Below are 26015 nucleotides of genomic sequence, written 5' to 3'. Positions count from 1 at the left end.
TGTTCATTTCTTACATTTTTACACTGGATTTGGTTTTGTGTGTGTGGATTCACTTCAGTCTTGTTTCCTAGATTTCTAAAGGCAGACACTTCCCATCTTTCGTAATCACCGGAAATGACTGGAGTCGTGTAAACACTTAGCTTGTTTTTCCTTTTGTCATTCCTCCAACATCCAGGCAACTGGAACATATTCCTTAGTATGTATTTTCTGCAGCTAAACTTAGGTCTATTTCAGCACTTGCTTTTTTCCAGGAAAATCAGTGTCCCTATTGGAAGCAGCAATCATGAAGCCACAGAGACTTTGTCAACGTCTTATGGATTTAAAAGGACTTAGATGAACTTAAAAAAAAAAAAAAGTTCAGTTTGCTCTTTTTAAAATTTTTGTTTGTTTGTTTAACTTGTTTTTGGCCGCACTGGCTGGGTCTTGTCTCTAGTTACGGGAGCAAGGGCTGCCCTCTGGTTGCCTGTGCCGGTTCCCGCTGCGGTGGCTTCTCTAGTGGTGGCGCTCAGGCTCGAGGGCCTGCAGCTTCCGTAGCTGTGGCTCCCAGGCTCTAAGCACAGGCTCAGTAGTGGTGGCGCATGGCCTTAGCTGCTCTGTGGTATCTTCCTGGACCAGAGATCAGAAAACTGGTGTCCCTTGCATTGCAAGGCGGATTTGTAACCACTGGACCACAAGGGAAGCTGGAGTTCAGTCCTCTTTGATGAAAGGTCCAGGACACCAGCAAAGAGAGGCCTGGGAGCCTGTCTCCTCTCCACCTTGAACCTGGTGAACTCAGTCAAATCATTCCCTTTCAGTCTGGGACCTGGCTTGTCTATCCAGAGAACAAGGCTGGAGGCAGACCAGGCCGGTGGCCTCTCCAGTTGTGGGATGCCAGGCCTGATGGTGGGGCATTCACAGGTAAGATGGGAAAGGGGTCTGTTCCCCATCCCTGCAGTCCTCTGAGCCAGGTAGACGATTCCCGCTGGGGCTTCAGATCCACTCGGACCGTCTCTTAAGGAATTATATGTGGGGTGAAAACAGGGCCAGGGGACCTCTTAGACTTCAGGCCAGTCCATTTGGATCTGTGAATTGTGTGTTTTTTCCCCCTACTTTCATCTGAGCTCTTCAAATAAAAGGATTTGAGAAGCTGAATGCTTTGGACTGTTGACAGAAATAATCAATAAACAATCTGTAATCAGAATCAAAAACAGTTTTATTTGAGCCAAAATGAGGACTGTTATAGCCCAGAAGACAACCTCTCAGAGGATCTGCTTGGGAGAAGAATGGTTTTCAGCAGTTTAATATGTTGTCATAACAAAGAACATTAAACGAGTCATGGATACAGTCTGTCAAGGTTTTAAAAAAATAGATCAACATGTATAAAGTGAGTCAATATGGCCTTGGCACCTGGGATGAGAGTCATATCATCCAAGGACGACCAGCATGGGCATTGCAGGAAGAGCATTTGATCTTTATTTTTAACATAGACATCCTTTACTTCTGACCAATGAACCTTTTTCTTTTATAATTAAAGTATATATACAATGTATGTTTGATACGCCACAAACAGGCTATGATAGCATGAAATTCAGGTTAACTCATGTAAAAGGCAGAATGACTTCCCCATACTTCAATATGTGAAAATTTCTTTTATCAGGACACATATAAAAATACGTGTGGGCCCTGAAGCCAGAATACTTGACTTAATCCCAGCTGCAACACATACTGGCTGTGTGATCTTGGGTAATTGCTTGTCTGGTCCTCAGTTTCCCCATCTGTAAAATATGACAATAATAGTACCTATCTCATCATTATTAGGATTGTATTAGCTATTATGTATGACAAATTCTCCCCCCCCACCCCTGGCATAGAGGATCTTAGTTCCTTGACTGGGGAGCAAACCCATGCCCTCTGCAGTGGAAGTGCAAAGTCTTCACCACTGGACCATCAGGGGAGTGCCAGCTGTTATGTAAGAAATTCTTAAACGGGACCTGCCATGTTGAAGGAAATGGCAACCCACTCCAGTATTGTTTCTGGGAAAATCCCATGGATAGAGGAATCTGCTGGGCTACAGCCTGCAGGGTCACAAAGAGTCAGACATGACCGAGCAACTGAGCACATATGCACATTTACAATTGATATAGAAAGTACTCTATAAATGTGAGCCATCATCGTTTTTACAATTATTATTTTGCTTCCTTTCTCTGTGTTTATTATACATTTCTAATTGCTAAAAGGGGTCCCAATTTTCCATTTATTAAGATGAAAGGAAAGCCTAGCTACCCCCTGCCCCCTTGGCCCTGGCCTGTACATGCTGTTCATCCAGGCTTTTCTTGCTGGAGCCAAAGATACACAATTCTTGTCCGCATGCCCAGGTAGGGGTGTTGAGACACAGAGCAGATGGACCTCCTAGACTGTGGTTTGGGTCCCTGTACTGTCTTTCAACGTCTTTTCTTGGTCTCTCAACTGTCTTTTCAACTCTATAATTTTTTTCATCCTCATTAACGAGGGTAGTCTTTTGTCATAATTATTTTTTGAAAGTTAACATATACACATTGTAAAAATCCTCAAGCACCAAAAGCCCCCTAACTCTGATCCGAAGGTTGATTTTCTTCTCCCGTTACCAGTTTCCTACATATCCTTCCAGGCTGGTTCTAGGACGGCATTCATTTGTCGTGTCTTCCCTGCTTACTGATCAGCACCATTGGTGCAGCTCTGTAAATGCGTGTGGGTGTACAGACTCGAGTGAGGTTGGCCTCTGGGCTCACCTGCTCAGCTCCCCACAGCCACAGCCATCTGTTTGCATCTGCAGGTCATCAAGGTTTTGGACCTCAGGGCAGGGCCTGTCTTAGTGCAGAGGAGTTCAAGAGCCAGTTTAGTAAGTTGAATGTCATCTAGGTCATTGGCTGGCCTTGCAGCCAAGTTCTAAAATCCACCCTCTGCCTTTGGTCTGGTTCCTGAACCCCTCTAGCCTCTTCCCTTGAGCTTGGCTCTTTGACATGAGAGTTTGCTCAGGAGCTCACCCTGTCCCCTCCAGTCCTGCCCAGAAGCCCACACAAGAGACCAAGGCTGACCCATTGCAGCCGCAGCCCATTCCTCATGTCTGGTCGCCCTGGTCTGTCTGGGCCACTGGGCTCTCTCTGCCAGGACCCTTGCTGGGACCTACTGACACTCTCCCTGTCCTGCACTGCCTCTGATTCTGTGGTCTCCACACTCTATGGGAAGACTCCCTCTCCCTGGCTTATTCTAATCCCAAGCACCTTAGGATTCAAGACGTACCCATGTGACTGAGAGATTCACTTAACCTCTTATGAGCCTCAGTTTCTTTATCTGTAAAATGGGCCTGATAATCCCTGCATAATCCACAGAGTTGGTTAAGAGCCTAGTATTAAATCCTGCCCTGTAGATAGAAGTCCCTTTGGCTTCCTTCCACCCACCTCAGTGGAGATATCGAATTTCCAGGTCCTATCAGCTTCCTCTCCAAAGAGCCCTGGCTGCTCCCTGGCTGCACCAAGCTCCAAGCTTCCACTTTAACTTAAGGCTTGAAACCAATGAATCTCAATTGACTTAGCTTTCATTCTTCCCAGATTGGTCATCAGAACAGTTCCAGGAGATCATCTCTAAGGTTCTTGAAGGGTGATTAGCAATGACGTCATAATAAAAATGATGGTCAGTATTCATTGAGCAGTAACTGTATGCCAGGTATCCTGCCAGGAGCCATACATGAATGACCTCATGAATCCTTTGTGACCAGCCATGGAGGCAACCTCACTGCCGTTGACTCATGACTGAGATGCCCGGACAGAGGCTCAGAGTCTGGAAGTGATCTGATAAGGTGGGAGAGGGGCATTTAACCTGTGGGAAGACTCGAAGATCAGCCAATTTATTCAGAGCTTGCTAGAGAAAGGGAGTCAGCCACCATCACTTGCATGTAGCAGAGACTCAAAGGCAAGCGGATGGGAAAGCTTTATAGTGAGGGAGGGGTGAGAAGGGATCAGAGGCTGTTGGCACAGTGGGTCTGGAGGCTGTTGGCACAGTGGGTCTGGAGGCTGTTGGCACAGTGGGTCTGGAGGCTGTTGGCACAGTGGGTCTGGAGGCTGTTGGCACAGTGGGTCTGGAGGCTGTTGGCACAGTGGATCTGGAGGCTGTTGGCACAGTGGGTCTGGAGGCTGTTGGCACAGTGGGTCTGGAGGCTGTTGGCACAGTGGGTCTGGAGGCTGTTGGCACAGTGGGTCTGGAGGCTGTTGGCACAGTGGGTCTGGAGGCTGTTGGCACAGTGGATCTGGAGGCTGTTGGCATACTGGATCTGGAGGCAGGCTACATAGGACCGGACATCCTGTGTAATTGATTAGGGCTTTTATCTGGCTTTCTCGTGTTGGTCCTAAGTTGGATGTGGGGACAAAAATTAGAGAAGCTGTCAGTGATTCATCAAGTCCTGGCCATTTTGATGGTTACAGCAATGACTGTTTATCTTCCTGGATTGTCAAGCAAAACAGCAATCTGGGTTCCTGTGAGTCTGACTTAGAGCAGGCTGGTTTCCTGGGCTGTTGGCTGTGAATAAGGGCTTGGTTTCCTGAGCAGGTTGCTATAGGTTATGGGGCAGAATTCTGCTTTTATTTAATTAAAAAAATTTTTTTGGCTATGCCCACAGCATGCAGGATCTTAGTTCCCCAACCAGGGATCGAACCTGTGCCCCCTGGAGTGGAAGCACAGAGTCCTAACCACTGGACCACCAGGGAAACCCCAGAGTTCTCTTTTTATATTTGGCCTGGTCATTGTCCATTTGTATATTCAGTCTCTCAAACCTGAGGAAGTCTAACTCCATATTCTTGGAATCTGGAAAATTCCATGAGGGCTAATTCAAGAGCATCTCAGAAGAGTCCTAGATTCTGAACCTACGAAGGTTTAATCTGCTTCGGGCTGCTGACCTCTGTGGCTCCCAGGTGGGCGTGTTTCTACCGTTTCAGAGGTCTAATGCCTCAGTGGCTCCCAACTGCGGCAGCTGCAGTGTTTCTTGGGGGTCCGAGCCCCTCTCCAGCTAGAGGCCAGGCACACAGCTGCACCCTGAGCAGACCCCAAGCTCCTGCCCCCACGCTAGGGTCTGCAGAGATCAGCACTCCAGACTGGCCGGCTCGACTCAGCTAAGGCTGCCAAGACAAGTTTCTGCCGGGCACATTTTCTGTGTGGTGTGTTTTTCTTTCTTTGGTAGCTCATAAAATTCCCCTGCCTGCCCTGGGCCTCTCGGTCTTTAATCTTCAACCTCTCTTGGAGCTGTCCCTATTTCTTTTTAATTGTGCCTCTTTTTTTTTTTTTTCTAAATGGAAGTTTCCTATTGACTTTTTATGACAATATAGAGACGTGGATGGACTCCAACAAAAATGAAATCTTTATGGAATAGTCATCTGTCTCCTGGAGCCTCCTGACAAATGTTCCTCCTTGGATACCCAGACATCTGTACATATTGGTGGGGAGCAGGGGGCCGTGGGGAGTCGCTCTGGTCTTGGCTGAAGTATCATGACCACGGAGGGAGTGGTGTGCAGCTCAGCCAGCGGGAGAAGGGGAGGGGACATGAGGGTGACATGAGATATGGAGCAGGAAAAATAAATCTTCCCCAGGTACAATCCCTTTGCCTTAGTGGCAGCTGAATTGGCAGCGCTCCCTAATCCCAAACAACCTGGCTACCTGACTGCACATGCGACCCACGCAGGGGTGACGTGTTCAGTGCCCCCTTACTCAGCATCTCTTGCCTTGGGCCCCCCAGCCTGGCCTGAAAAGTCTTTGTCTTTGGGCCCTAACACCAGACATGACTGTCTGGGGTCGTGGGCTCGTTTCCCTTGGGCAAGCTTCCCAGAGTGTGGTCTGGGAATGGCTTGGGATCCACTGATGGTTCTCCAGGGATCAGGAGCCTATGCAGGCATGAGTTACTTGTGCCAGGAGGGGAGGAACAGTTCTCCACTTACAAATCAGTATTAGAAACCACCCACACCACATGCCTGGCCCACATCTGGACACTAGGTCCAAAGGGTCACGGTCCCTCGTCCCACAGAGCTGATGTTCTTGAAGGAGGAAACAGGCAAAAATTAGAAGCCCCCCTCCCCCTGCCAAAAATCAAGTAAATATGTAAATGATGTGACATTTTCAGATTGTGGGGAGTGCGTGGGACAAACAGAGAGGGGAGAGTAGGCTGCTGCGGGGGAGGGAGGGCATCTGTTTTAGACAAAGGTCAGGGAAGCCTGCCTGCTGACACTGGAGATAAGCTCAGGTCAAGGAAAGAGCAGTTCAAGCAGAGAGTCAGCAAGTGCAAAGGCCCTGAGGCACTCGTGGATTTGAAAGCCAGAGAGAAAGTGAGGGTGGCTGGAATGATGTGAGCCCCCAGAGGAGCAGAGGGAGAGGAGGCTGTGTCAGGTCTCGGGCTTTGTGAACAAGCCTTCCTGATGAGCAGCTCTTGTTTCAAGTACAGCATGAGCCACTGTGTGGATTTAGGGAGTGGAAGCCTGACACAACCTGATTTTCATTTTATTTATTAATTTATTTTTTTAAATTGGAGTATAATTGCTTTCTTGGGCAAACGCTGGGAGACGGCGAGGGACGGGGAAGCCTGGCATGCTGCAGTCCATGCGGTTGTGAAGAGTCAGACACAACTTGGTGACTGAACAGCAACATAATTACTTGATAATGTGATAGTGTCTGCTGTACAATGAAGTGCATCCACTATAAATACACATATATCCTCTCCCTCTTGAGCCTTCTACCCCACCACCCCCTTCCCCAGGTCATCACAGAGCCCCAGGCTGAACTCCTTGTGGTACACAGCAGCTTCCCACAGCTAGCTGCTGTACGCACACACGTTACAGGGTCAGTCACTCAGTCATAGCCGGTTCTGCAACTCCGTGGACTGTAGCCCGCCAGGCTCCTCTGTCCAAGGGGTTCTCCAGGCAAGAACACTGGAGAGGGCTGCCATTTCCTTCTCCATCTTACACTTGGTCATGTATATATGTCAGCACTTCTCTCCCAATTCATCCCACCTTCCCTGCCCTCTCTGTGTCCACACGTCTTTTCTCTGTCTGCATCTGTATTCCTGCACTGCAAATGAGTTCATCAGTGCTATTTTTCTGGCCATAAAAAGAAACAAAAGGGGGTCATTTGTAGAGACGTGGATCAGACATGACTTAGCGACAGAGCACGCATGGATGAACCTAGAGCCTGTCATAGAGAGTGAAGTAAGTCAGAAAGAGAAAAACAAATATCGTATATTAACCCATATATATATACATATATACATACATACATACATATATATGGAACCTAGAAAAATTTTCATTTTAGAGATGCTATTCTGACTGCTGGGTCTCTAGAATGGACTGTAGAATTGTATTAAAATCAAGCTGCAAAGGTTTTGGAGCTTTGAGAAGGCAGCACAAGGCTTCTACTCAAGGGGTTTGGGGAGGAGGGAGGTGTCAGGGTGGCTGTTTCTTTAGGTGGTTTGGGTCTAGAACTGCTTCCTTAAACTTCAGGGCCTCCCATGAAGCTAGTCCCCAGCCTGAGTTTTGAGGACAACTGAGAAGTTATGTTGGGGATAACTGATAGTTATGTTTGCCTCCCTGCCAAGGACAGGCTTTCAGGAGAGGACAAAGCACTGTAGCCTCACACGGGAATTTTGTCAAGGAATGGGATCTCCTCCATGAGTGCCAGCTGTGTACCCAGTAGGAGGAACGGTCATATACATCTTAGTAAGGGAGGAACATGTTTTAGTACCTATGTGGCAGGCTCTATCCCATATCTTATAACTGCCACCACTGCCCGGAAAAGTACTGTTAAATATGAGATCTGGGACTTCCTTGGTGGTAGAGTGGATAAGAATCCACCTTCCAGTGCGGGCGACACGAGTTTGGTCCCTGGTCTGGGAAGATTCCACCTGCCGCAGAGCGACTAAGCTTGTACACAGCAACTGCTGAGCCCACGCGCCCTAGAGCTGTGCTCTGCAATGAGAAGTCACCGTAAGGAGAAGCCTGCGCACAGCCAATGGAGAGTAGCTCTGCCTCACCGCAACTGGAGAAAGCCCCTGCAAAGCAGTGAAGGCCCAGCACAACCACCACAGAAACGATGAAACCTGGAACCAGAGAGCTTAAGTGACTTGCCGAAGGTCACACAGCACTAAAAGGCAGAACTGAGGCTGCGAGTGGCCTTGGAGAGCATCCACGTGCTGAGGGCTCAGTGGGCCCCCTCCCATAAATACTGTCATGGTTCCTCAGGGAGAAGGAGGATCATGCCTGGGAGAAGCTGCGGCACGCTTGGGAGACCCTTGTGTCTTCCTGCCATGGGCCTAAGAACACAGAGTCTGCCTGAAGCCTGAAAGCTTTCAGGAAACATGCTTGACACTGGCCCAAAGAATTAGCTTCAAAGTCTAAGAAGAAAGCTGCAAAGTCATAGCTAGGAATTTAGATCAACAGAGAATAAGAAAAGTGAAAGATGTTCTTTTAGCTCCATTTCTTCCTCCTTCTACACTCGTCTCTGCCTTTTGCAGCTCCAAGTGTCTGACCTCCATCACTTTCCTTCTGCCTGAAAAACCCACTTTAGCATCCCCTGCAGGGTACATCTCCTGGCAATGAACGCCCTCTGTTTTTGTTTGCCTGAGAAAAATCTTTCTTTATCCTTCACTTTTTTTTCCCAATTAAAGTTTCACTGTGAGGTAGTTGGAAACTCATATGTGTTGTAGGAAATAAATCAGAGAAATCCTGTGTACCCTTAATGCCGCTTCCCCAAAAGTAACATCTTGCCGACCCATAGTAGGATATCACGGCCAGAATACTGACATCGCTGCACTTTTATGTATATTCATTGGTGTGTGTGTGCACACACAGGTGCACATGCATGCAGTTAGTTCTATTCAGTTATATCCCATGAGTGCGTTTGTGTATCCATCACCACAGTCAAGGTATGTTTTATTTCCTTCACCAGAAGGATCTCTCAGTCTGCCCTTTTATAACTCACTCCCTCCTCTCCCTCAACCCTGGCAACTAGTGGTCTGTTCCCTTTTTATAATTTTACCATTTCAAGAATATTTTATAAATGGGGTCGTGGTCCATATGTCTTTTTTGCTCAGCGTAACTCTCTGGAAATTCATCCACGTTGTTGGGTGTATGGATACCCAACCTCCCTCTGGATTGCTGAGGGCTATTCCATGATAGATGTACCATGATTTGTAGTGTTTAACCACTCATCACCAAAGGACATCAAAGGCTGTTTCTCATTTGGGGGCAGGGAGATCATGGAGAAGTGGTCCAAGAGAGGATGGAGAAAAGAGTCCCCACCAAACCAACCAACCAACCAACCAACCAAATGAGCTAGAGAGAGAATAAGCAAGCCTGTGCAGTGAGTGAGGATGGGGAGTGCAGTGGCTGGGGGGAGGCGGAAGTGGCTGCTCCAGGAGGGCCCATCCGGGATGAAGAGAGAATTACAGAGTGGAAAGTCGTAAAATAAATTCTCATGCCTCTGCAGGTTCCTTATTTTCAGTAAAACCCGTATTCTCATACAAGAATTTGCATAGCAGACGTTTCTCCTCTTGGGAAGAGATAGCCCAAGTCAGTGCAGATCACCTGCAGCTCCCAGCCCTGCATGCACACACTCCCTCATTTGCTAATGTGCACACGCTTTTGCACACATGCACACAAGTCCAGGGCTTTCCTGGACTTCCTTGTTGCTCAGTGGTAAAGAATCCACCTGCCAATGCAGGAGACACAGGAGACTTGGGTTCGATCCCTGGGTTGGGAAGACCCTCTGGAGGTGGAAATGGCAACCCACTCCAGTGTTCTTGCCTGGAAAGTCCCATGGACAGAGGAGCCTTGAGGGCTGCAGTCCATGGAGTTGCAGAGTCGGGACACGGCTGAGCAGCTGAACAGCAGCGAGGCCAGCGCCAGCGCCGCCATGCTGTAAGGGGCTCCGCCGCCTCCTTTCTTGAGGCAGGTGTTCTTGCGACATCAGAGCATGGTCTCTTCATTTATTAATAGCTTCTGATCACCAGCCCCCTTGCCCGCTGATGCCTCTTAGGGTTTGGGGGATGAGGGAGTAAGAGTCGTTTATTCTTGGCATCCTGATTAGAACTTGGAATTTAGTGCCTGCTAGAAATAATCCATGGAGCATGGAGTTTTAGAATTACGTCTTTTGTGGAATGTCATAGGACTCTAGTCACCCCAAAACATTTTTGTCTGTGGGAAAATATACCTTGAGTTCCATCTTGCCAGTGAAGTTTTATGGGTTTGAGTGTTGTGTAAACTCTTCATATTATCCAGCAATATGTGTTTATTGTTAAAAAAAAAAATCAAGGATAAAGAAGAAAATAAATATAACCCATGGTTTTTTATTGCATTTTTTTCTTACAAAAACATAATATTGCACATACTATATCATATCTGGCCTTAGTTGGTAACTATATAATGCAGAATTGTAAAATTGGCCCCCCAAGATTCTATGCCTAAACCCCAGAACTATGAATACCATGAGCTACCATGCCCATGAAAAGATTACCTTACTTGGCACAAAAGAACTTGGTAGGTTTAATTTAAGGTTATTAGTTAGTTGATTTTAATATAGGCAGGTGATCCTGGATTGTCTAGAAGATTCCAGGGGGAATCCCATGTGCCCTTAAAGGCAAAAGGAGAAGTCAGAGAGACTCAAAGCATAGGAGGGATTTGATGTCCATTGGTGTCTTTGAAGGTGAGGCCACAAGCTAAGGCAACAGGGGAGCCATCTGGGAGCTGAGAAAGACCCTAGTTGGCAGCCAGCAGGGAGATGGAGATCTCAGCTCCAGAGTCACAGAGTACTGAATTCTGCCAACTTTAAAGCGTCTGTAAGCAGATCATCCTTCCCTTCAACCTCAGGATAAGTGCATAGGCTAGCTGACACCCTGATTTCAGCTTGTGGGACCCCAAGCAGACACGCCAGTGAGCCTACCTGGACTCCACACCTACAGAACTGTGAGATAATAAATGGGTGTTGCTTTACACTGCCCAGGTTTGTGATAAATGGTTCAGTTCAGTTCAGTTGCTCAGTCGTGTCTGACTCTTTGTGACCCCATGAATCACAGCACGCCAGGCCTCCCTGTCCATCACCAGCTCCCGGAGTTCACTCAAACTCATGTCCGTCGAGTCGCTGATGCCATCCAGCCATCTCATCCTCTGTCGTCCCCTTCTCCTCCTGCCCCCAATCCCATCAGGGTCTTTTCCAATGAGTCAACTCTTCACATGAGGTGGCCAAAGTATTGGAGTTTCAGCTTCAGCATCAGTCCTTCCAATGAACACCCAGGACTGATCTCCTTTAGGATGGAGTAGGTTGGACCTCCTTCTTGCCGTCCAAGGGACTCTCAAGAGTCTTCTCCAACACCACCATTCAAAAGCATCAATTCTTTGGTACTCAGCTTTCTTCACAGTCCAACTCTCACATCCGTACATGACCACTGGAAAAATGAGAGCCTTGACTAGACGGACCTTTATTGGCAAAGTAATATCTCTGCTTTTCAATATGCTATCTAGGTTGGTCATAATTTTCCTTCCAAGGAGTAAGCGTCTTTTAATTTCATGGCTGCAGTCACCATCTGCAGTGATTTATGCAGCATTAAAATCCAATCCTGTCATAGACCACAAGTGTTTTTTCCATGCCAGTGAGCTTATTTGACATGTTTTGGTGGCTGGAGAGTATTCTGTTGCATGGATGTCCCATACTTTGGGAAGTGTCCTTTAATGATGGACACTAAATCATCTTTGATTTAACACATGCATTTGCAGAGGGCACTCCCGAACCGAGACCTCACATATCTTACTCTTACTTACCAGGGCAGAGGTTTCTGAGAAATACCCTCCGCATCCGTGGGCCTCAGCCAGAGCAGACTAGACTCATGATTTCCGATGTGTGCTGGGTCTTGCTGACACTGTACCCTGACTTCAAACAACCTCTCTCCCCATGCCCTGCCTCATCTTAGTAGACACACTTTTCAAAAAGCAGAGCCTCCATACCTCTAATCACAGTGAAATGGAGTAACAGGGACCAGATTTATCCTCTTGCATGAAACAAACAAATATGGCAAAACTATATGAATCTACAAAAACTTACTAGAACTGAGTCCAAAATGGGCAGGATCTAAGATCAATAAGAGAATCACTTGCATTTTTATGTACCAGGAATGGACAATCAGACATTGAAAAATACCACTGATAGTAATCTAAAAAATAGGAAATATTTAAGAATAAATCTGGCAACAGATTTGAAAGTATGCTGAAAACTGGGCTTCCCTGGTAGCTCAGCTGGCAAAGAATCTGCCTGCAATGCAGGAGACCCCAGTTTGATTCCTGGGTCAGAAGTTCCCCTGGAGAATGGATAGGCTACCCATTACAGTGTTATTGGGCTTCCCTGGTGGCTCAGATGATAAAAAATCCGCCTGCAATGCAGGAGACCTGGGCTCAATCCCTGGATTGGGAAGATCCCTGGAGAAAAGAATGGCAACACACACCAGTATTCTTGCCTGGAGAATTCCCATGGACAGAGGAGCCTGGCGGGCTACAGTCCATGATTGCAAAGAGCTGGACTCGACGGAGCAACTGAGCACAGCACATGCTGAAAACTACAAAGTATTGCTGAGAAGAATGAAATAAAACCTAAATACATAGAAAGATATACATGTTCTGGGTCACAACACTCAATATTTTTAAGATGATTTTTCTCTAAGTTGATATATCAATTCAATGCAATCTCGGTCAAAAATCCTCAAAGACTTTGTGTGTGTGTATGTGGGTTTTTTTTTAGAAATTGATAAACTGATCCTCAAATTTAAAAGAAAACATAATAGACCTGGGATAGCTAAAGGATTTTTGAAAAAGAAGAACAAATTTGGAGGACTAACACTATCTGATTTTAGATCTTATTGTAAAGTTATAAGAATGAAACAATGTGGTATTGACATGCAGATGGATCAACAGAACAGAATCTGTGTTTTAGAAGTAGATCAGTTGATTTTCAACTAGGATGCAAAGGCAGTTCAGTAGAAAAAAGATACTCTTTAAACAAGTGAAGTGATGCTGGAACAATCGAATATCTACATGCATGAAAGGTTGAACTTTGATGAATATCTCGCACCGTATACAAAAATGAACTCAAAATGAATCATAGGTCAACTTTTAAAACCTACAGCTGGGTGGGATTTGAGAGAATAGCACTGAAACATGTACATTACCCTATGTAAACTAGACGACCAGAGCAAGTTCAATGCATGAAGCAGGGTACCCAAAGCCAAGGCTCTGGCACAACCCAGAGGGATAGGGTGGGGAGGGAGGTGGGAGGGGGTTCAGGATGGCATGACACATGTATACCCATGGCCAATTCATGTTGGTGTATGGCAAAAACCATCCAATATTGTAAAGTAATTATCCTCCACTTAAATTAAAAAAAAAAACAAAAAACCTACAGCTGTATAAGTTCTACAAGAAAATACAGAAGAAAATTCTAGGCAGAAGAGAAAGTCAGAGAGCCTCTGAAACTGAAACTGAAATTCTGGGTTAGGCAAAAAGGTTTTAGATATCTGACAACAAAAGCATGACATATGAAAAGTTGGATTCATTGGACCTCATAAAATTTAAGGACTTCTACTCTGTGAGAGACACTGTTGAGAAGACGAAGAGATAAGCCATACACTAGAACATATTTGCAAGTCACATATCTAACAACAGATTTGCATCCGGAATATTAAAAAAAGAATTCAAAATCAGTAATAAGAGAACAACCTAATTTTATAAATGTGAAAAAGAATTGAAAACACACTTCATCAAAGAAGATGTATGAAGGCCAAATAAGCGCAATATCATTGGGAATTAGGAAATAAAGTGTAGACTACAATACAAGATAACACTCCACACCGATTAGAATGTCTGAAATTTAAAATACTGATTGAAATGTGGAGGGGCTGCCACCTTATACACTGCCCGTGGGCACAAAATATAACACATCCACTGTGGAAAACAGATGGGCAGTTTCTTAGAAAAATAAGCATACAGTTGCCCTGTGACCCAGCCCCTCTACTCTTCGTATTTGCCCAAGAGAAATGAAAGCACATGTCTGCTCACATGAATGTTAACAGTGGCTTTACTTTTTAAAAATGTTTAATTTTTAATGTGGACCATTTTTAAAGTCTTCATTGTTTCCGTTTCTGTAGAGTCAATGTTGTTTGTTTTATGTTTGGGTTCTTTGGCCAGGAAGCTCGTGGGATCTGAGTTCCCCATCCAGGGGTCGAACCTGCACCCCCTGCATTGCAAGGCCAAGTCCTAAACTTGACTGGACTGCCAGGGAAGCCCTAGCAGCTTTGCTTTGAATAGCTCAAGACTAGAAACAATCCCCAAATATGGTGAAGGTGAAGGTGAAGTCGCTCAGTCGTGTCTGACTCTTTGCGACCCCGTGGACTGTAGCCTACCAGGCTTCTCCGTCCATAGGATTCTCCAGGCAAGAATACTGGAGCGGGTTACCATTTCCTTCTCCAGGGGATATTCCTGACCCAGGGATCGAACCCGGGTCTCCCGCATTGGAGGCAGACTCTTTAACCTCTGAGCCCCCAGGGAAGCCCAGTCCCCAAATATAGCAACAAGTAAACAGATGAACAGTGATGTGTCCCTGTAATGGAATCTGAGATACGAAAGTTGTTACCGTGGGAGTATGGGAAATGAAGCTTCGAGTCAGGAAATCTGAAGCTGAAGAGTTAGATACATGGATGGCGGATCCTGGGAGCCAAGTTTCTCATCAGTGGAGTGGGAGGTTACAGACAGGCCAGGGGGAGAGGCTAAAATGATCTATGCAGCAGTGGATTAGCAATGTAGACCTCCACAGGGACTCATGTTTAGCTTAATATTGATACAGATGGACACATACAACATATTTATAGATATAAAAGTGAAATTGTTAGTTGCTCAGTCATGTCCAACTCTGTGATCCTATGGACTATAGCCTGCTCCTCTGTCTGTGGGATTCTCCAGGCAAGAATACTGGAGTGGGTAGCCATTCCCTTCTCCAGGGGATCTTCCCGACCCAGGGATTGAACCCTCATCTCCTGCATTGCAGGCAGATTCTTTACCATCTGAGCCACTAGGGAAGCCCATTTATAGATATGGGTTAGTATAAATACCCATGCTTACGTTTTTTAAATTTTTTAATTTTTTTACTGTGCTGAGTCTTAGTTGCGGCATGTGGAATCTTTAGTTGTGGCGTGTGGAGCCTAGTTCCCTGACCTGGGATTGAACTTAGGCCCCCTGCATTGGGATCATGGAGTCTTAGCCCCTGAACCACCAGGCAAGTCCCAATTCCCAGATTTACTTGCTCTGTCAGCTAAGAAGTGCTGAAAGAAATGCCATCCCTGTAGCAAGTAGGCGCACCTAGTGCCCAGGTCTTAGGCTTTACGACTACTCTCCAGTAAAAGGGAGTAGGACTTCTTGGAGAAATGGCTGTTTCTGGGATGGGCAGGATGAGCCTGAAGCATCTTCTGGGGTCAGAGAGTAAGGGCTCAGAAAAGCAGACAGCACAATGATGGAACAGGCAATGATGGAAGTGTGTCCAAGGAACACAGCCTTTGCGAGAAAGAGCTCCCATGGGCCAAGGCTGAAACAATGTGAGCAATAAAATAGTCTTGGATTATAAATAATCCAATATAAAATAAATATGGAAAATTTCATACTGATAATATGAATAAACAGATGGAGAATAGGTAAATCTCCCACACAGTGGAATTTCAGATAATTAATGTAGATCCTCTGCCCCCAAGGAGGTGGAGCAGAATTCCTGTACACAGAAACTGCCTTTCAAGAGTACAGTGTGGAAAGAGAGAAAAAGAACCTTGAAGGACTTCTCAGGTGGCCCAGTGGTAAAGAATCCACCTTGCAATGCAGGGGATGCAGGTTCGATCCCTGGTTGGTTAACAAAGATCCCACATACACGGAGCAACTAAGCCCATGCTCCACAGCTACTAAGCCTACATGCCGTAGCTAGAGAGTCCATGAGCTTCAACAAAGATCCCGCGTGCCACAACTAAGACCCAAAGTAGCCAAGTAAATAAGATAAGCTTTAGAGAAACCCAACAAACACTACCTTGGCCAGAAGATCAAGGTCAACATCAAGAGTAATAAGGCGTCTTGAATGCATGTACCCCTGCTGTAATGGGATGAGAATGGTACTTGACTTCTGGGTTTTCCTCCCAGAAATCCATAATCCCAGCCTAATCGTGAGAAAACGCCAGGCGAATCCCGATTGAGGAACACTCTGCAAAATACCTGACCAGTGCTCCTGAAAAATGTCCAGGTCAAAAGCAAGGACAGTCTGAGACAATGTCTCAATGAAGAGAGGGTTAGGAAGACAGGACCACTTCACGTGATATGATGTCCTGGATGGAATCCAAGAACAGAAGATGGAGATGGAGGCAAAACTAAGGAAATCTGAAGTCACTTGGTCATGTCCAACTCTTTGTGACCCCATAGAGCGTGCCGGGCTCCTCTGTCCATGGGATTCTCCAGGCAAGAATACTGGAGTGGGCGGCCATTTCCTCCTCCAGGGGATCTTCCCAACCCAGGGATCAAACCCACATCTCCTGCATTGCAGGCAGATTATTTACCACTGCACCATCTGCGAAGCCCTCAAGGAGTTTATCAAATCCCAAAGAAGAAGTTACGTCCTCTTGGGAAAGTATCTGCAGAGAGGCAACCGCCCGGTTTCCTGTAGCTGTCCTTCTGGACTGCAGCCGATTCCCCACACATGCCCGTGGCACCTGAGCGTGTGGGCAGAAACGCGTCTGCTGAGTGGAATGAAACCCTGCAAGTGCTCTGAGGGTTGAAACTTTGAAGAGGTTGAGATCTTTGAGAGCTGAAGAACCTTTGAATCTCCCTTTGGCTCCCTCTACCCTGACCACAGCCCTTCTCTTGATGTAAAACACGTGCTCAGATTGACAACAATGTGGCTGAGCCGACAGGTCTGTTTTGCTCTTTGCTTCCTCAGTGGTTGGAAACAGACCTTCCTTGGAGATCTGCCAGACGCCGTAAATGCGCGATCCATCCCCCCACCCTCGATCGTATCTGTGGAGTTGCGACAGGGAGCAGGGACTGGCCTCTCTGCAGCTGGGAACAGTCTGTGTGGCTGGCTGTACTGGGGTGGGGTTCTCACAGCTTTGGAGAAGATGGAGTGAAGGTGCCTGGTCTTTCTTGGAGGCATGTAAAGGTTAAACTGAAATGTCTAGGAGCCCATAGAGGGAACCTTCCGGAACAGGGTGTGCATGACCCCCCCTCACCCACCAGTTCTATAGATGACATCCTTCTCCAAGTGATAGACAGCCTGCCTTCAAACCAGAACACCAGGCTTCCACGCTCACTTCTGCCACTGAACCAGCTGTGCCACCCTGGATGAGTCCTATGACCTCCTATCAAAGAAGTGAGTGGACTGAGTATTTACTAAAGAATCTTCCAGTTCTCAGAAGTCTATGAGGTCGTTTGTTTCTGAACGAGTGGAAAATTGGCTACACTTCATCACCCTCTCTGTATGATCCAAGTTGCGTTCATGCATGTGTGCTCAGATGCGTCCAGCTCTTCATGGCCCAATGGACTCTAGCCCTGCCATGCTTCTCTGCCCATGGAATTTTCCAGGCAGGAATACTGGCTGAGTTGCCATTTCCTCCTCCAAGGCATCTTCCTGGCCCAGGAATCAAACCCGAGTCTCCTGCTTGGCAGGTGCATTCTTTACCACTGAGCCACCAGGGAAGCCTTATTGATACTCATTGGGACCTAATTCCTCACCTGGGTATGCTAACACTAGAAGCATCAATCATAATGTCCATCGTGGGAAAGAGTTTTCAGGTCTCCTCCTGGAAACAAATTGGGATAACTGGAAAATACACAAGAGGCCAGGTCTGTAAGTTGTTTTAACAAGAGGGATTGTTCTACACCATGGTTTCCAGAGAGTCCCACCTGTGCCCAGAAGGGGAAGCGGATGCTTTCATTGCTTTGGAAAACTTATGGGAGAAATAAACAATATAATTTCTGTTGAGAACAAGGCAGGGTAAGGATTCCAGAAGGAAGTCTGAGCTGAGAACTCCTGAGCTATGCTTGCCTTGCAAGGTTTTACCCTTTGTTCCAACATAAAGTAGGCTCAGTGCCTGTAGAACAGAGCTCGAGGGGCCTTCACCGTTCATTTTAAAGATAAACCACCCACAACACCTGGGTCCCTCATCTTTGCCTTTTTAGTAGCATCTGTATCAGTTTGCTGGGAGCAGCATAACCAAGTATCAAAGCCGGGGGCTTAGAACGGAAGCTGACTGTGCCAGTTCTGCAGACTGGAAACCCGAGATCAAGGGTCGGCAGGGCTGGCCCCCTCAGAGGCTCGAGGGGGAGCCTGCTGCAGGCCCCTCCCTGCTCCTGGATGTTGGCTGGCTGTCCTGGGTGGTGTCTACCTTGTAGCTGCCTCACCCCCCATCTCTGCCTTCATCTTCGCATGATGTTCTCCTTGGGTTTTTTTTGGCTGTGCCAGGTCTTAGTTATAGCATGTGGGATCTCACTGAAAAAGACCATGATGTTGGGCAAGTCGAAGGCAGGAGGAGAAGGGGAAGATAGAGGATCAGATGGTTGGATGGCATCACTGACTCGATGGACATGAGTTTGAGCAAGCTCCAGGACTTGGTGATAGACAGGGAAGCCTGGCATGCTGCAGTCCATGGGGTCGCAAAGAGCTGGACACGACTGAGCGACTGAACTGAACTGTGGGATCTCGTTCCTGGGCCCCCTGCACTGGGACGGTGGCGGGTAAGCCGCTGGACCACCAGGGAGGTTCCGTGATGTTCTCCTTGTGTGCATATCTCTGTGTCCAGATTTCCCCTTTTCATTTTTATGAGGACATCAGTTATGTTGGCTTAGTGTTCTGGATGCTCTCTGCTTCCCCCTTCCCCTGGGCCCCGTCATTGCTGCATCACAGACATAAACTGAGCTCAGGTCCCTGGTAGAGTCCAGTGTAAGCTGACATCAGCGCCCCTGCTGGGGGCCGGGCCCGGGGCAGGGCTCTCAGACCCACCCAGAGGAGAGCAGGCAGAGGATTCGTGGTGCTGGCTCACACAGCCCCGCTGTGCCTCAACTCCCCCTGTGAAGTGGGGGTGATGCTACGCCCTGCCCTGCCCACCTAGGCTCAAGGTGTTATTCGCACAGTTGTGTCTTGACTCTTTGAGACCCCATGGACTGTAGCCTGCCAAGCTCCTCTGTTCATGGGATTTCCCAGGCAAGAATACTAGAGTGGGTTGCCATTTTCTTCTCCAGGGGATCTTCCCGACCCAGGGTTTGAACCCAGGTCTCCCACATTGCAGGTAGATTCTTTACTGTCTGAGCCAGCATAGGAAAACTAGATGGACCGGCTTTGAGAAGACCCCACACCTGGTGACCCAGGGAGCATACTGACTATGGATGCTCTGTGCCAGCTGGTTGTCTCATCTCCTCAGGGCATTCCCTGTGCCGGCTGGCAGGGACACTGACTAATGACTAAGATATACCTGGCCTTCCCTGGCCCCGCTTCACACACAGCAGAGGCTCAGCCAGTCCCCATTGGCAGCCTGCCTGCCTGTCCGGCTGCTCAAAGCAGAGGCTGAAACCCCCCTGGGTTGCATTTCAGGAGCCCCAGCCTGCTCTCCCGGGCACTGAGCTCTGAGCAGCACAGACTCTGGGGCTGTGCTCTGGCCAGGTGAGCCGGCCACACCTGTGGCTAAGGTTTCTCCCTTGGGGTCCCCCTCTCTCTCCACCAGCCTTTTCCCCCCAAATCGCCTCCATCCTGCAAGATTGACAGCTGACTCTGGGCTGGGAACAGAGGATAGGAAGTGGTCTTTGCCTGAAGCCCGTTGCCTTATTTACCCTGGCCGCCAGGCCTCTCCCAGCAGCCCTAAGAAAACAGAGGACCGTCCAGAGTCAAGTTCTTGCGTGTTTTCTCCCTGGAGGTGGATCAGGTTTTAAAGGAAGGTTTCCTGCGGCCTGCAATACCATTTTGGTTTGTTTTACCTGTCTCCACCTGCGGGGCAGGGAATTAACCTGCTGGCTGGGGGCTGGGCCAGCAAACTCCGTCAGGGTCAGGCGAGCAGAGCTCAGGGGTGTGGGTCTGACAACACGCCGAGGAGGCCTGTTCTCCTCCACAGAGCTTTGCGCACGGGGAGGCCCAGGCCCCGATCTGAGCAGGGCTGCGAGTAACTCGATATGTTTTCTTTCGTTGCTGTGGACAGGGTGTGCCAGATTTAAGTCTGCCGCATCTGTGTCTGTCTGTCGGGTTGTTGCAGGGGGAGGGGGCAAGGGGGAGGGTTATCAGTGGGAGAGAGGAGCATGTCCCTGTGTTTTATCCCTATCCATCTTCCTTTTCCCTTGCCTGCATTGCTCACTCTTTGCTGTATATAACCTGCCACAACTGTTTTCGTGTCTCAACCCCTAACCCTTTGGAGACCGCTGTGCTTTGTGCCTCCTATAAAGCAGCTTTACAGACGCCTTCGGGGCGCCCTATCTGGGAAGCCCTGGCACTGTCAGAGTTAACAGCAGGCCTCTGGAAACTTTAACTTCCCCAGAAGTGCTTGTGCAGCAATTAGCAGAGCCCCACTCAGATACAGAAAAAAAGTCCCCTCGATTATAAATAAACAAGCAGCCAAGGGTATTGGAGCCAAGAGTCACCACTGTGTGCCCCAGGCCTGTGGCGGTTACCCCCGTTGCAGAAAAGCCCGCACCTTCCAGAACTGGGATGGAGAAGCCTGATGCTCTAGCAGGATTCCGAGGAAAGGTGGGAATCTGCTGTTGGGTGAAAACCCATCAGGCTGGGCCTCACGTGTAAGATGCCCAAGGTGCACCAGCCTGAGGATGGTAGAAAGGGCCACTCATCGCAGCCTGGGATGATGGATGGATGGCCTTTTCTGGGTGAATAGGAGCCTTGCTTCGCTTTGCTGGAGGGAGATACCAGGCTGGCAAAATATTTGATATTGCCTAAAGAGCGGTGGCCAGAGATAGCGCCTCACCCAGCGCCGCACTCAAGGGGGGCGGATGTCATTCCTAAGGCCCCAAGGCCCTGTGGGATCAGGGCACAGGAGTGAAGAGCCTATCTCTCTGTTTATTTCTTCCAGCCATCACAGAAGTGCTGCAAAATACAGAACCGTAGGTCTCCTTGCGAGGAGAAGATGTCTTGGGTCATCCTGGGCTATATTTAGAATGGAAAATGTGCTGGCTCAGAGAAAACCGATCATGTGCCCTTCTCCAGGATTCATGCTGAGCTGGGAACCCTGCCCCATCACCCGCCCTTCCCATCCTTCCCACAGCCCTGCCACCCGCTTCCTCCTCCAGGGAGCCCTTCCAGCTTGTCGGGAGACCCTGCAGGGAAAGGCCCAGTTTCTCTTGTGAATAAACTTCACAAGCATCCCCCTCTCGTAAGGACCATGAGGATCTTGTGGAGGGCTGTGTGCAAGGCTGGCTGAGAACTCAGAGCTCAGAAGGGGGTGTTTGACCTGATCGTGGGAATTCCTCGGCTCTCCCCAATGCCCACTTCTGCTTCTCCAGGTGTGAAGGCTGGGGACATTGTGGCAGGGAGTGGACCCGCGGATCCCTGCCCTAAGGACCGTCCTGGGTCCAGCCCCTTGGTTGTGCTTTGGGCAGTATTGCCACTCTAAGACTCCTGAGAGTCCCTTGGACAGCACGGAGGTCAAACCAGTCAATGCTAAAGGAAATCAACCCTATTGGCAGGACTGGTGCTGAAGCTGAAGCTCCAATACTTAGGCTACCTGATGCAAGGGGCCAACTCATTTAGAAAAACCCTGATGCTGAGAAGGATTGAGGGCAAGAGGAGATGGAGATAACAGAGGATGAGATAGTTAGATAGCATCACTGACTCAATGGACATGAGTTTGAGTAAACTCTGGGAGATGGTGAAAGAGAGGGAAGCCTGGCGCGCTGCTGTTTATGGGGCTGCAAAGAGTGGGACACGACCTAGCGACTGAACAACAACAGGAGAGCTTCGTGGTGGTGATTGTTGGGCCAGTCCCTATCAGCGCCCTGTTAACTTTTCGTAACCATCAGAATGTTTTCAAGAACCTGGAAGTTCATTGCATCACTGTTTTGCTTTCGGAGCTGCACATGATTTCTCAGAAGGAGCGGCCCAGACCCGTCCTGTCTCCTATACTGACCCAGCCACGAATTTTCACTTTACTGGGGTCAAGGGGTCAGAAGGGGCACCACTGAAGGCAGCGTCTGCTGCCTGTGCCCATGGAGACAAGGAGGCGGTGGGGACACAGTGACACTCTCAGCTCTTGGGCACATGCTCTGGGCTGGGGCACCACGTCTGTTTCTGATCTCCACAGCCTCTCTGAGAGGTGGGAATTACGGCGTACATTTTCCCATGGAGGAAACCGGGAGTTAGATGCCTTGTCATGGACCGTTCCCCCCCCCTCCTCGCCCAGCTCCCCACCATGGTCTTGCTGGTTCTCCCTGTGACATGCAGCCCTTGTTCTCCTGTGACGTCACCCACTTGGCCCCCAGTCCAGCCTCTCGCCCACTGGACTCATTCTGCACACAAACCAGCTTGATCTTTGGGAAAGACTCTGAGCTGTACCCTTCTCCTCCTTATTACCCAATAGTGGCTTCCTGTTGCCCTTAGAATGGAATTCTGACTCCTCCCTGTGCATGGCTAGCACCTCCCCTAGGTTTTGGCTGCGGCTCATCCCCTCTACTCAGGCCAGTCCAGCCTCAGGGCCTTGGCACCTGCTGTTCTGTGTCCCTGGTGTGGACCCTGGACCCTGAGTACATTGCTGTCTCTTTCCAGCAAGGGCTGAAGCCCTGTTCTAGTTGTGGTTAACTCTACAACCCCCTCTTGCACATCTGTTCTCTCGGGCAGGAAGCAGGCATTCAGGCTCCCACACTGTGAGGCTGATACCTCCATCCCCAAGATGCAGGCCTTCCCCAGAAGCCTGTAGTCTGCTCCTTTGTCCCAGGGTGAGACAGCCTCCCAAGAATCAGGTCACTTGCTTCCTTCTTGCACAGGTTGTGATGGACGTGATTCTTCCACCTTGGGCCTGTTGGCCAGAACTGAGGTTCTGCAATTAGGGTGAAATAGCTCCTCGTTCATGGAGCTTTAGGACATGAACTGACGCATCATATCCTCAAGGTCTATCCAGAGGGGAAGCGGACCACCTCCACCTGCATTAGATGGCCTTTCTTAAACCCAGCACACTGACGTGCTTTCTGCACTTGGATTTTCCTATTTAATTATTGCATCATCTCAGAAGACAACTCTCTTATAACTAGTGAAGCTTGGGCTGGCTTGACCATCCTGCTCCTGCCCACACACCATTTGATCTATTGTTATTGTTTAGTTGCTAAGTTGTGTCCAACTCCAGGCTTCTCTGCACATGGGATTTGCTGGGCAAGAATACTGGAGCGGGTTGCCATTTACTTCTCCAGGGGATCTTCCTGACCCTATTGCTTTCAAATAACTCATTCCTAGTTCTGAGGCTCCTGAGATCCACCAGTCTCCTGGAAGCAGTCCCGTATTTGTTGCTCAGAAAAACTGGCCCTTTCAAAGGGCTACTCTAGGGGGGCCTGGGACAGTAGCCACCTGGAGGAGACTCTTTGAGACAACAGCTGATCCTTTGCACAAGATGATACTTGAGGCCCTCATAGAGGCTTCCCCAGTGGCTCAGCAGGTAAAAGAATCCTCCTGCAATGCAGGAGACACAGGAAACACAGGTTGAATCCCTGGGATGGGAAGATCCTCGGGAGGAGGAAATGGCAACCCATCCCAGTATTCTTGCCTGAAGAATCCCGTGGACAGAGAAACTTGACAGGCTACAGTCCATAGCGTCACAAAGAGCTGGGCATGACTAAGCAGGCATGCATGCAAACAGGCAAATAAGGATCCCTTTCTCTTACCCTCTGCTGGTTTTACCAGCTTCCCCATCTCTGTGCCTTCTAGCTCAAAACCGAAAATTTCAAATGAAAAAAGAGAGAGAAGACAAACATGAAGTAACATTGACTAGTCCATTGAGGCCATCTGTCAACCATCTTTTATGTCCCTGATTTATTTTATAGCCCTAGTGTCAAACCTTCCCTGTCAATTTAACACGTGAACATTTTTTAATTAAAATTCAGTATCATCAAGCAGGTCACAGAGTGTGAGCAATGTTCTCTTTGCTCTAAAAATCCTCATGTAATGAAGCTGCCATTCACAATTGTTTTCCAATGACCTGCTTATTAAAAAAAAATGATTTTCAAGGAACAGAAATGGTGCCTTTTCACAGCAGGGGGTCCAGCAGGAATGAGAAGCTTACCAATTCACAGCCCAGCCCCTGGGGGATGCCGGGGGTGCGGAGTGTTGTCAGATGTCAATTTGGACTGAGTGTTTCTGAATATATGTGACTGCTCTTCTTGGGTTCCCTGTGGTGCATTTTATAGACTGATGTCACTTTTTAAGAGAGAAATTATTAGATGAATGTTGATAAATGAATGTACGTTCAGTGTGCTGGAATCGAGATGAGAACTCCAGTGAAGAAGCAGGAAAAGGCTTTAGAAGAGAGTCGGGGACCAGGGGGCTGGGCTGGGGCACATTGTCCATGTCCAAGGCCTTCTGCACCAGAGACAGACCCCCGGAGTCCTACCTGGTGAGCAAGCCAAGCCAAGGCAGCCTCTGCAAAGCCCCAAGGACCCACAGCAAGGGTTGCAGATCAAGCTGGGCCTGGTTTTGGGGTTTGTTTTCAGTTCCTGAGCCAACATGTAGAAATCTAGTGACTTCTGCTTGCGAAACACTTCAGTCGTGTCCAACTCTTTGTGACTCTATGACCCGTAGCCCACCAGGCTCCTCTGTCCATGGGATTCTCCAGACATCAATACTGGAGTGGGTTGTCATTTCCTACTCTAAGGGATCTTCCCCACCCAGGGATATAACTCCCATCTCCTAAGTCTCTCACACTGGCAGGTGGATTCTTTACCACTAGCGCCACCTGGGAAGCCCTAATGACTTCTGGTTCTTTCCAAAAACCAAAGGATCTGGGGACTTCCCTGGTGATCCAGTGGTTTAGAGTCCATGTATCCATACAAGGGATGTGGGTTCAATCCCTGGTCAGAGAACTAAGATCCTACATGTTGCACATCATAGCCAAAAGATAAAACAAAAAACCCTACGATCTGGGCTCACAGTGTCTGTATCAATCCACTTAAGCCACTTATTAGCTGCCCAGGGCCCCTCACCTCTTAGCTGCTGAGCCCTATAGTTCTCTGAATTGTGGCCTCACCCCAAGGAATATTTAGACAGGAGGAACAGCCTTTCTTCCTTTGGAACACCTCACTCCCTCCTGCCAGGGTGGTCCTGGGCAAATCATCCTATAGCCTCAGTCTTCTCATCTCTATAAGGGGATGACAGTGGGACCTCATAGCTATGTGGTATGTGTTCACTCGCTCAGTCATGTTTGACTCTTTGTATCTCCATGGACTGTAGCCCGCCAAGCCCTTGTGTCCATGGAATTTTCCAGGCAAGAATACTGGAGTGGGTTGCCATTTCCTCCTCCAGGGCATCTTCCCGACCCAGGGATCAAACCCACATCTCTTGTGTCTGCTGCCTCGGCAGGTGGGTTCTTTACCACTTGAGCCACCTGGGAAGCCCAGGCCCCATAGGGTGCCAGTTAAAGCTCCCTCCCCTCTGCCTGCGTGTCTTTAGGGGGCCACAGCATATTTTTAGGGAGGGAAGACAACTGGGTGCTCTGTGTGCCAGCAGCCTCCCTGCTGGCTTCCTCTCGAATGTCTTGTTGGAGGAGTGAAGACAGAATTATTCAGAAACAAGTGATTTCCCAGCTGTAGGCTCCTCTGCGATGACAAAGGACTCACTCAGCCCAGATTGGTGGTGAGGCAAGAATTACATACTGCAGAGAGGCTGCTGGGACCATCTTGAGTTTGTTTGTAACCAATCTCAAATAATTTAGATCTTTTTAATTCGCAGCAAATCCTATTCCCTCGACAACATCTGTGGTAAAATAGCAGGAACGT

The 26015-nt window shown here is 48.3% G+C and overlaps 2 long non-coding RNA genes across 2 annotated transcripts in view; one reads left to right on the top strand and one right to left on the bottom strand.

The window, feature by feature from the left end:
* LOC147363802 (uncharacterized) overlaps positions 1 to 26015 on the top strand; it is a 122674-nt gene that overhangs the window by 22244 nt on the left and 74415 nt on the right. The window lies entirely within an intron of this gene.
* LOC147363805 (uncharacterized) overlaps positions 1609 to 26015 on the bottom strand; it is a 38282-nt gene continuing 13875 nt past the window's right edge. Inside the window, exon 2 of the long non-coding RNA XR_015137450.1 lies at positions 1609 to 4360. This is a non-coding gene — a long non-coding RNA (uncharacterized LOC147363805). The remainder of the gene's footprint in view (positions 4361 to 26015) is intronic.

The sequence above is a fragment of the Bos grunniens genome, chromosome 11, assembly GCF_055505025.1.
Source record: "Bos grunniens cultivar Pamir isolate PY7600 chromosome 11, Bosgru_T2T1.0, whole genome shotgun sequence".
Lineage (NCBI taxonomy): Eukaryota > Metazoa > Chordata > Mammalia > Artiodactyla > Bovidae > Bos > Bos grunniens.
Note: the sequence above shows the minus strand (reverse complement) of the source record. Positions and strands in the feature narration are given on the sequence as shown.